Raw genomic sequence first — 10,100 nt, forward strand, 5'->3', positions numbered from 1 at the left:
TCTGTTGAATAAGATAGAAACCCAAGGTTGTCATCTGTTTACAATTATGTGGTAAATATAATTGTGATTTGAATGTGGAAGTACAGAAGTCAGCAGTAGGCAGGAACAGCTTCTTTAACATTCAAAATTGCAATCTTTCCCTTACTACATGGAAACAAAGTTTGCCAGTGCAGTCCCTCCCACCGTGATGTCTGTCCTGCCCTATCCTCTCAGGCTTTTGAATCTGATGCCCACTGGCTAAATTCCACCAAAACCTCAGCGTAGGTGCATTTGAGTCATTTGAGTCTTGGAGAATGTCTTTGCTCTCAACAACTGCTTCATCCCACAGGCCTTAAAAACAAGCTGTGCTTGGAGCAAATTTTCTAAGCAGTTTGCTAGCGAGAGAAGGAGGATTTTGAGAGGCAGAGACAGTCTGATACTCTGCCCACCCCTTCCCCCCCCCACATAAATGTTTCTCCAATCACCAAGCTATTGTGCAAAGGTGGAGTTTTCCTTCCCCACCACTCACCTTGTCAGGCTCCCCACTACCTGCAAACCAATCATGGCACCTTAAAAATAGCCCTCATCCCATCCATTCAGCAACAATTTTTCAGGAATAAGAAGTCATAGCTCTTCCATACTGCTACTATGTGCTGGGTCTGCAGTCACTGATAGGGTAAGGAGTGAATAGTCTCTGGACTTTAAGCTTCATGGAAATCTTGCACGTTGTCCCCCTAAATTAGTGGGAATACCATGAGAGTAGTTACTGTCATTACTCAGTGTTAGTATTTATGGAAAATGTGCTCCCTCTAAATATTTTATTATGTCATTATCACTGTATATGCTGGACTTTCATAAATATTGGCATTCAGTAATTAGCTGGCTGTAAACTTGAGGAGACAGACATTAAATGGATGGCAAGAGAGCTCAGAGCAGAAAAAAAGTCTGTTTCTTATTCATTCGGGACATCAAAGCTCAGAAAAAAGGGGAAATTTTCATTTCAATAGGGCAAACATTCTGTATTTGATGTAATCTCAGTTGTATCTCTGCTCTCCTCATACCCCTTCAGTCAAACAGCGTATTTTGGGTCTTCATTTCCACACTCAGCTATACAAAAGCAAGGCTGTGTTTCTGCATGTCCATTCCAGAGTGCACCAGAAAGTACACGCGTAAAAACACTTGCAAGTCCTTCATGTGGTTTCTAAAACCCACACTTGCAAACATCAGGTAGTATTGGAAGGTCTGTGTCAAATGACTGGACTGTAACATGCTTTCACAGGTTAGATACCACTGTTTTTAAATGAGAACCATGCCTTCTGTCTCAGGAGACATACCAACCAATGACTGGGAACAGGTATTGGACAACTTTCTAGCTTGGGCTTCCTGTTGGAAAGACTGAAACGTAGTGTTATGGGAAAATCAGTCCTCTTGCATCTCTTATAAAAGTGCTATTTCACTGCCTGAAGAATTTTAGATAGCCTGGTAACTCATTGTTCTTTCAAACATATTTCAAAATTAAAAGTACACGAAGAAAACATAGATATTTTTACCCATGGCCATATTCTCCCAAGACCCAGCCATGGCACCTAGTTGAGCGGATACCAAGTCTCTCAACCAGCAGACAGCGAAAGCTAGTTGTGTCTAGATTGCAGCTGCTTCCAATCAGATGGTGTTTTGGCAGGCCACTCAGCTTCCATGTGACATAGGTTAATGTATCCACTGGGTTAGAAACCACTAGGATGATGCAGTTGGGGCTGTATTTGACAATCTGAGGAATGATGAATTTGAAGACATTCACATTCCTCTGAACCAAGTTGAGATGATTCTCCCTCTCTTACTAACGAACTCCTGCAGTTACTACCACAATCTTTGACTTGGCTGTGACAGCATAGTCTTTGTCTGCCAGAATCTTGTGAGTGTGAAGGAACAAGCTCCCATGCTGCAGATCCATCATTTCGCCTTTGAGTTTGTCTTCCAAAACATCAACCAGAGCAAGCTCATCACAAAGATCCTTTCCAAGGATGCTGACAGCACAGGCCATCCCAACCTGTCCAATCCCCACGACAGTTATCTTGTTGTTCGGGACCATGCTTGCCACAGCAACGGGGGACATCAGTTTCTTGAGAGTAGTCATGGTGTTCAGCAAGGCTCAGAGAGCAGAAGCATGAGAAAAACATTACAACTGCTGTCTGAGGCTCAAGCAATGAAAGCTCCACAACAGAAGGGGCGGAGTTACAACAAGGGATACATCCATAATGACTATAAAGTCACAAGCAGTTTTGAGTCAGGTAGAAAACCCTCTGAGATGTTGCCACCCAAGGAGTGGTCTCTCTCTTTTGTTGCTATTAACTGCAATTCTCCACCCAGCTCTTTGATGAGAGACAATGCCAGTAAGCATTACAAGCAGATTGTTGGTTTACACTCCAGATGAATGAAGTGTCTAATAAGAAGAAATAAGATTAATATGGGTAAAATCAGTTTAAGGGAATGATTGCAAATTGAAAGCATTTCCAATGGTAAGTCTGAAACATTATGTGGATATGCAGTTGAGGAGGCATTGGAATTTGGGGAGCTGCTGATATGTGTCTCTTGAGTTTGCACTGTTTTAGATACTATAATTTCACTTACACGTTTTGTTTGTATTGTACTGTACCATAGCTGGATGTCTACACAGATTTGTGCATGTGTATACCTACAGGGAGAAGAAAAACTAATGAATTCTTCTAAGATAGAATTATATAGAGATGATTCCATTTGGAAGGAAATACAATCTATTGGCATTTGGGTTTATGAGTGAACGTTTGTAGCAGAATAGCAGCACATAATGGCATAACAGAAAGTCGGCCAATTTGTTCTTAGCACAGTGTCTGACAATTCACCTCTTGATCCTGCCCTTTTCACAGATATTTCTCAAGGAATGAAAGCTGAGAAATCACCTCCATGCACAAATGATCTTTTTTTCTCGCATTTAAGAAAGTTTCAGAGATATACAGGTGTAGCTGTGTGATTGAGATGCTATAGCTGGGCTCAGGGGGGAAGTCTGGCTGGTATCCCCTTCATGGAGTTGAGTGAGCTCGTGGTCTAAATTACCACTGTGGGGATCTCAGCTCTAAGCTCAGGTCTCCAGCTGTAAAACAGAGTTAATATCATCTCCTTAGTGCTGCTTTTCTGTCTCTTTCTTCCAAAGCTTTCCAGGGCAGAGGTTTTCACCCTGGTATATTTGTAAGGTGACTCTTTATCTTTAGTTGCTTTTCATTCTGTGGTCAAATCAGCAACCTCAAATGGGGAAGCAGGAACTGCACTGAGGTCTGAGAGCCAGAGAAGTGGAGGACAAAGTACTAAAGGTGCCCTTACCACAGGAAGGTTTGTCCTTAGTACTATTCTTTGCTAGTACCTTGAAATCTGCAGGGTTTCCTCAAGCCATCCCCATGAGTGAGGTCTTCTCACACAGAATCACAGAATCTTAAGGGATTGGAAGGGACCTTGAAAGATCATCTAGCTCAACCCTCACTGCCAGGGCAGGACCACCTAGAGTAGGTCACAGAGGAGCTTGTCCAGGTGGGTTTTGAATGTCTCCAGAAAAGGAGACTCAGCAAAGCATCTGGGCAGCTCGTTCAGTGCTCCCTCACCCTCATAGTGAAGAAGTTTTTTCCTTATGTTTCTTTGGAACCTCTAATGTTCTAGCTTGTACCTGTTGCCCCTAGCGTGGAATATGCCACAGGTTCCAGAGACCTCCTTCAGCAGCTCCTGCTGGGAAAGGATTTAGTGGTGGATCCATCCCTCGGTGTGCTCTGAGGGGTTCACTGTGTTTTTGTTGTGGGAAAAGAAAACAGCAGAAGGGACTAAGTCTGAAGAGAATGAGATACAGCTTTGCTTCACCTGTAGCATTTACCTGTGCTGTCAGAAAAACAGTAGGTCTTAAATTTTGAGCAGAAGGGACTTAAACGCATCCCTGGAGTAACTCCAGCAATTTCTACAGGTTATAGTAGAAAGACTTCGGCCTTCCATCCAGTTTATGCACAGAACTAAATACTTCAACACTTTCTCAAAGAACTGAAATTATTTCTCAGATTGGGAAGTTTGATGTTAAAGTCAGAATTAAAAACATCCCTTACTGCCAATGAAATCGGCCTTTCTATATAGAAATATTAAGCAAAAGAACATATTTCAGATAGATGGCTTTGTTGATGGCCATTTCGAAATTTCAATTTCAAGTGCACTAGAGGGTTTCTCTATGAGTGAGAATTGCTTCTTACTGTCATTTTTCAAAGAGTTACTGTGACACTGATTGGCTTCCCTTAAAAGTCCTGCAGCATCCTGAGCTAATCTGGTGGTGAGACACATACTCTGCCAGTTACTGCCCTCACTGACTGAGTGACCATCACGTGGAAAGTTTTCTGAAGAAGTTATCTTAGACTTTGACCCCAAATGTTTATAGTTGGCTGTGTTCAGTCAAACTACAAATATCCTAACAGTTAAGGCATGAGGTAAATCACATGTTTGCAGTGCAATATGTAGTTCGGTGGAGTTCTCAGCATTTCTGGCTATTTTTGCTTCCAATGGACATTGCATGGGCTTTGATTCCTCAGCTGCTCTGCAGCATGGAGTGGGGGCAGCGGCAGCAGATCCCATGTCTGATGCTCCAATCCTGCTCTTATCCCCCAGGATAATGTTCCCACGGAGATTGCCACAAATGTGTTGTGACTGGAAAAGGGAGGATGGAGAGAGAGGCTGAGGGTGCTTATCTGAGCAGGAGGCTGCTGAGATATATATGTCCAGGGAGGCCGCTTCTATTCAGCTTCTTTAAGTCTTGTTTTACCCATCTGCTATGTAACATGTGTTTGCCTCACGTGATGTCAGGAGGCTTCATTGATGTATATTAAATTCTTTGATGCATGACAGCTCTACATGAAAAATAATCAGAGCTTGTTTCTATCTGTATCACTTTTACTTTGACATCAGCAGCTAGTCAGTGTTACTAAATGTGTTCAAAAAAAAGGTCTAAAAATGTATTCAATGACCCCATACATGGTATCTCCCTGGTTCAGAACTGGTTTCCTGGTCTTATTTTATTGCCAGTAGTATCTAAAGATCTGCAGTTATTTGTTTTCTCACGATACTGCTTATGACCTCCTTTTCCCTCTTAAAACAATACACAAATCCTCTACTCCTCTCCTTGGAATGGAATACCATTGGAATGTATTAGAATGTATTGTTTGCAAATTATATTTGAAAAAAAAACCCAAAGAGAGGAAAAAACATTATTTAAAAGTTTTCTTACCAGCAACAAAGCGTTACAGTCTTTAAAAATCAGAAAGCTGATTGTTAGTTGCAAGGTATAGTAAAGTGGGTTTGTTCAGAGGATCGATACGCATGGAGCAGCAAGTGCTCAGCTACAGGCTTCTCCTCCAAAGGCCCTGGCAAGGGAATGGCTCCCAGTGCTTCTGCATCACACTGCAGGCACACTGAGGCTGCAGCTAAATGACTGCAGAAGCCAAACCACTCTCCTCATCCATCAGATTGATTTGGTGGCTAGTTTGAGAGGTATGGATGCTGATTGTAAAGCTGCTAGTTGATAGGCATTGCCATTAAGGTGCTTTAATTAAACAGAGAAAAGAAGATAGGAAGAGACTGAAGCAGTGACAGTGAGAGGAAACTGAGCACCAGAGATTCTGGATTTTTTTAGCTCTTCTCGCTTCATCAGCAAGCAGGGGATCATTTCAGCTTGCCTGGCTATTGCGTATTACCAGGAAATATGAAGAGTTTTTACTTCTAAGTTGAATTTGAACCTTTGACTAAATCTGTCTGTTACTCAACAGACCCATTTCAGTCCTGTATTCCTTGCATAAATTTGGCTTAAGTCTCTCACGTTTGATAGATTAATCTGGGTTTTTTAAAACTTCCAGTTATCAAAGATTCCCCACTGGTCCTGAGCCTTCGTGGTTCTCCATCTGCAGAATTATATTAGTGATCACCACAGTTTTAGGTATTGTTATGGAGATGCTGTGTAGTGATTTTGGCTTTCTGATGTCCCCGCTGGCCTGATTATTCATGGATTCTCCACAAACACATATATGTCACAGACACAGCCGCTACCTTGGCGCCTCCCTATTAAACCTTCTCCCCCAGGAACTGCTGGTAGGGGATCAGGTCTGGGGATAGGGAGTTTCTGTGTGTGGCTTCTTTGTTTTCAACAATAAATGTAGTATGAGTATGTAGGCAGAGTATGAATATGTACCTTATATGGAAAATGACACTGAATAGAAATATACAGCAAAAGTTCTTTTCCACATTTACGATGAGGCTAAAAAACTCTATATTTCTATGAGTCTAAGACGCTGCATATCCATTTTGCCACAGCTTATATTGATTTGAATTTTTTTGTTTGGGATCTTTCAAAAATAAGGTTTTCTGCAATGTCTCAAGTACCTCTGGAAGCACCGCTGTTATCTCCACTGCTGGTGAATACAGTCTCATTAGAGAGAGCTGTACTACGTCTCTGTGGCTTTATCACAGGCAATGCTGGAAAGATACATGGCAATTCCTACTCCTTTTCCTTAGCTGTAGATGTTGTTTTCCTCTTCCTTTGAGCTGTGTTCCATAATAAATTCCAGTCTCTGTACATCAGTGTTTAGGTTAGAGCACATACGCTGTAATCTTCTTTGGTGTAGTTTATAAACTACTGTGAGATTTTCTAAAGATATGGTCAATCATAAATGAAATCTCAATAGGATTATATTTAGATAGGGGCCTTTGGTTGTGAAATTTTGTTCTTATTACTCACTGAAGTTTTCCATCTGGGCCAGCAAGGAAGGATTCCTGCAGTGAATATCATAAAAGTTACAGCAGTGAGTTAAGAGATGCAGGGACTCAGCTTGCACTTGACAGGAAAAAGCCACCACACTAGTGAGATCTGATTCATCTCTTCTAAAGTTAGCTGCCTAAAAATGTCATATCTCAGCCTGTTTTTTAGACAATCAATGGAAAAGGAAGACAACCTGCAGGATGACTGACTCACCAGTAAGACTGGGAATTAGAAAGGACCCTAGGTGACTGAACCTTGGGCATCAAATTAAAGTTAGGCAAGCACAGTTAATCAAAGTCAATCCAGCCCCAAATGACTGTGGTCCTTATGAGGTTTATAAAAAGCTGCAGTGCAGACCTTACATCAAAAGTGTCAGTGACTGCCCCATTACATTTGATATTATAATCCCTGCATCAGCTTTCCCATGGGACTGCATCCTTCACAAAGCTTCATTTTGTCTAGGGAGCAGGAAAGAAACAATGGGTATGAAGGGAAGGAGCTTTAAAGACCACTGTTGTTTTAACATCTTTGCTTTGCTGCTCTTTCAGAGGTTTAAAAGCTTCTGGATTGTTTTAAAACAGTTGAGTGAACATTGCAAAAAGTGAAATGTAAAAAAGTAATTTAAAAGTAAGATATACATCATAGTAAGATCCTGTGACTGAATTTGGGCTCAAATATTCACTCAAGTCCATGTACCTGCCACAGCTAAGGACAAAGCATTTTAGAAGGGGATAAAGATAGAGAAGGAATTAAATCTTTTTTCCTAGAATAAGTATCTGGCAGAAGACAGATGCCAAGAAAACCAAGAAAGAGGTATTTACACGATGGGAGTGCAGGAAGAGGGTGGGGGCAGTACAAAAGACAATGGGCACAAGCAACAACAAAGGAAATGTGTATTTCTAACGTACTAGAAAAAAAATTGTGATGGTTTTCAAACACTACAACAGCAACTAAGACAGGATGTGAAATCTTTTCTTTCCTGGGTATTTAAAACTTATGTGAACCTGTTACAAATTATCTGGACCCTACTGTAAGTGAGGGAGTTTGATCAAATGATAGTCATAATACAAAATCTATCCGCTTTCTGAGCATGTAATTGGTGTTCTCCTTGAAATTATTGTTCCAACTCAGTAAATATGAATGAATTTTTAATTGTTTATGAATGACTATTCTAGACAGTCTGACTGATAAGTCCATAGATAAATCAGAGATGTTCTGAAACTCTCGTAGTTTCTCTGCAAGGTATCATGGTGTTTATGCTTTTGTAACACAATCACTGGAGACTAGCAGGAAACAAAAGCGACAGTGCTTATATAGCTCCATCTCCTCTGATTTATGACAAAGATAAATAGTATCTAGAAAATAATCTCCAAATAAAGGTCTAAGTATAAATCAGATCCCCATTAATGAAAGCATATTTTTGTTTCATTCATCAAACCTGGCAAGTTTAAAGGTCTAATGAGAATTTCTGTGGCATATGGCATCTGTAGCCAGTATGACATAAACTTCCCGCATAAACATCCAGGAATTTATACTCCAGGCAAAAATCCCATTGCAATCAACAGATATTTTGCTTTAAGAAGGGCTGTGAGGCCTGTGCCACAACTTGAAGAACAGAAAAGGTGAACATGGACTGTTCAGGCTGCACCTCTTTCAAGACCAATGTCTTGATGATTTGGGGTTTGGTTTCCAAGTACAAGTGAACTAGTCTTATGAGGAGTGGCTGGGGGAACTGAGGTTGTTTAGCCTGGAGAAAAAGAGGCTCAGGGGAGACCTTGTAGTTCTCTGCAACTGCCTGAAAGGAGGTCATGGTGAGGTGAACTCAAGTTGTGCCATGGGAGGCTTAGATTGGATATTTGGAAAAAATTCTCTAGCAAAAGAGTTGTCAAAAATTGGAACAGACTGCCCATGGAAACAGTTGAGTTACCATCCTCTGAGGTATTTAAAAGACATGTAGGTGAGATGCTTAGGGATATGGTTTAGTGATGGCCTTGGCAATGTTAGGTTAATGGTTGGACTTGATGATCTTAAAGGTCTTTTCTAACTTTAGTGATTCTATGAAATAGAAACTGCTGGCTCTAAGTATTGCTGGCTCATCCTTATACTTCTGAAGGAATTTCCACTGACTTGGTTAATAACAAGAGTATCAGTTAATGTTGTATTATTTCCTTCCAAAAAAGATTGAATCAAACCCAAGTACTGTAATAAAATAAAAATAATTAAAAATAATGTGATAAAATAAAATTTACAACCTTAGAAAAGCCCCTTAAACTCATTCTTCAGGCTGCTTTCTCACCTGCTCACCACCTCAGAAGTGCAAAGGAGGTGCAAATTAAGCACTGATTGCTGGGATGATTGAAATCTCCAGGAGGACAGATTGAAGGATTCTACATTCGAGAGCTGACAGCCAGGGAGAGATTATATTGTCAGCAAACACACAAAGGAAAATCGGAGCACCTAGTTATAAGGCTAATGACTCAAAGCTTAATCCAAAACTTAATCTTGCAGCAGGGTTTGTTTCTACTGGATGTTCTCAGGGTGCTGTCTTGCTTAGAGCAAGGAATGGTAGGAAGATCTAGAGTGTGTGTCTACAAAAAACATGAAACAGTGATTACAAAACATTCTCACTTTGACTGCAGTTGTGAGTAGGTGCTCTGACTTTACTCAGAGAAGCAAGGATTGAGTAGTATCGTGAATGGCTGATGCAGATGCAGTGGTCTTGCCAGTGCAAAAGAACAGCTAGGTTTCATTCTCACTAGCATAAGTCTCAGAGCTAAGAAGGGACACAGGCTTCATGTCAAAGAAAATTAAAAATTGATGGGAAATTCGTCTTTACAGAGTATAAGACTGATCTGTAAGTAGAAAGAAAAATTCTGAAGTGTAACAGGAGAAAACATTTCCAGATTAAAGCACACTTTTTCCAATGATTGTTTAGTTGCTGTGGCTGAAAGCTAACATAAATTTAGAACCTGTGACAAGGCTGGACTTAATGTCAAAAACATGAGACTTTGGTCCCTAGTAGTCTCTGTCTGGCTAGCAGACAGGAGCACAGACAGCTCATAGGCCAAGTAATGACCATAACTTCCATTAGATTATCTAGTGCCATGCTATTTTTCTTCTTTTTGTGTGTTTCACTGTCTGGCCTTGTAAAGCTTTTAAAGCACCTTTTTGGCTCCCAGCTAGAAAAAAAAAAAACAAAACCCACACTGTTTCATGCTTACTAACTCCTCTCATGATAATTATTCTTATCTTAAAACTGCTCGAAAACACAAGAGCTGGTAATCAAGGATAAGAAAGAATGGGATTCAGGCTGGAT

General features: G+C 40.7%; 1 pseudogene; it reads right to left on the minus strand.

Moving 5' to 3' along the window:
• Positions 1–1,466: 1,466 nt before the first annotated feature.
• Positions 1,467–2,113, minus strand: LOC104560332 (L-lactate dehydrogenase B chain-like; annotated as a pseudogene).
• Between the last annotated feature and the right edge of the window lie 7,987 nt (positions 2,114–10,100).

This window comes from Colius striatus, chromosome 1, assembly GCF_028858725.1.
Source record: "Colius striatus isolate bColStr4 chromosome 1, bColStr4.1.hap1, whole genome shotgun sequence".
In the NCBI taxonomy this organism is placed as follows: domain Eukaryota; kingdom Metazoa; phylum Chordata; class Aves; order Coliiformes; family Coliidae; genus Colius; species Colius striatus.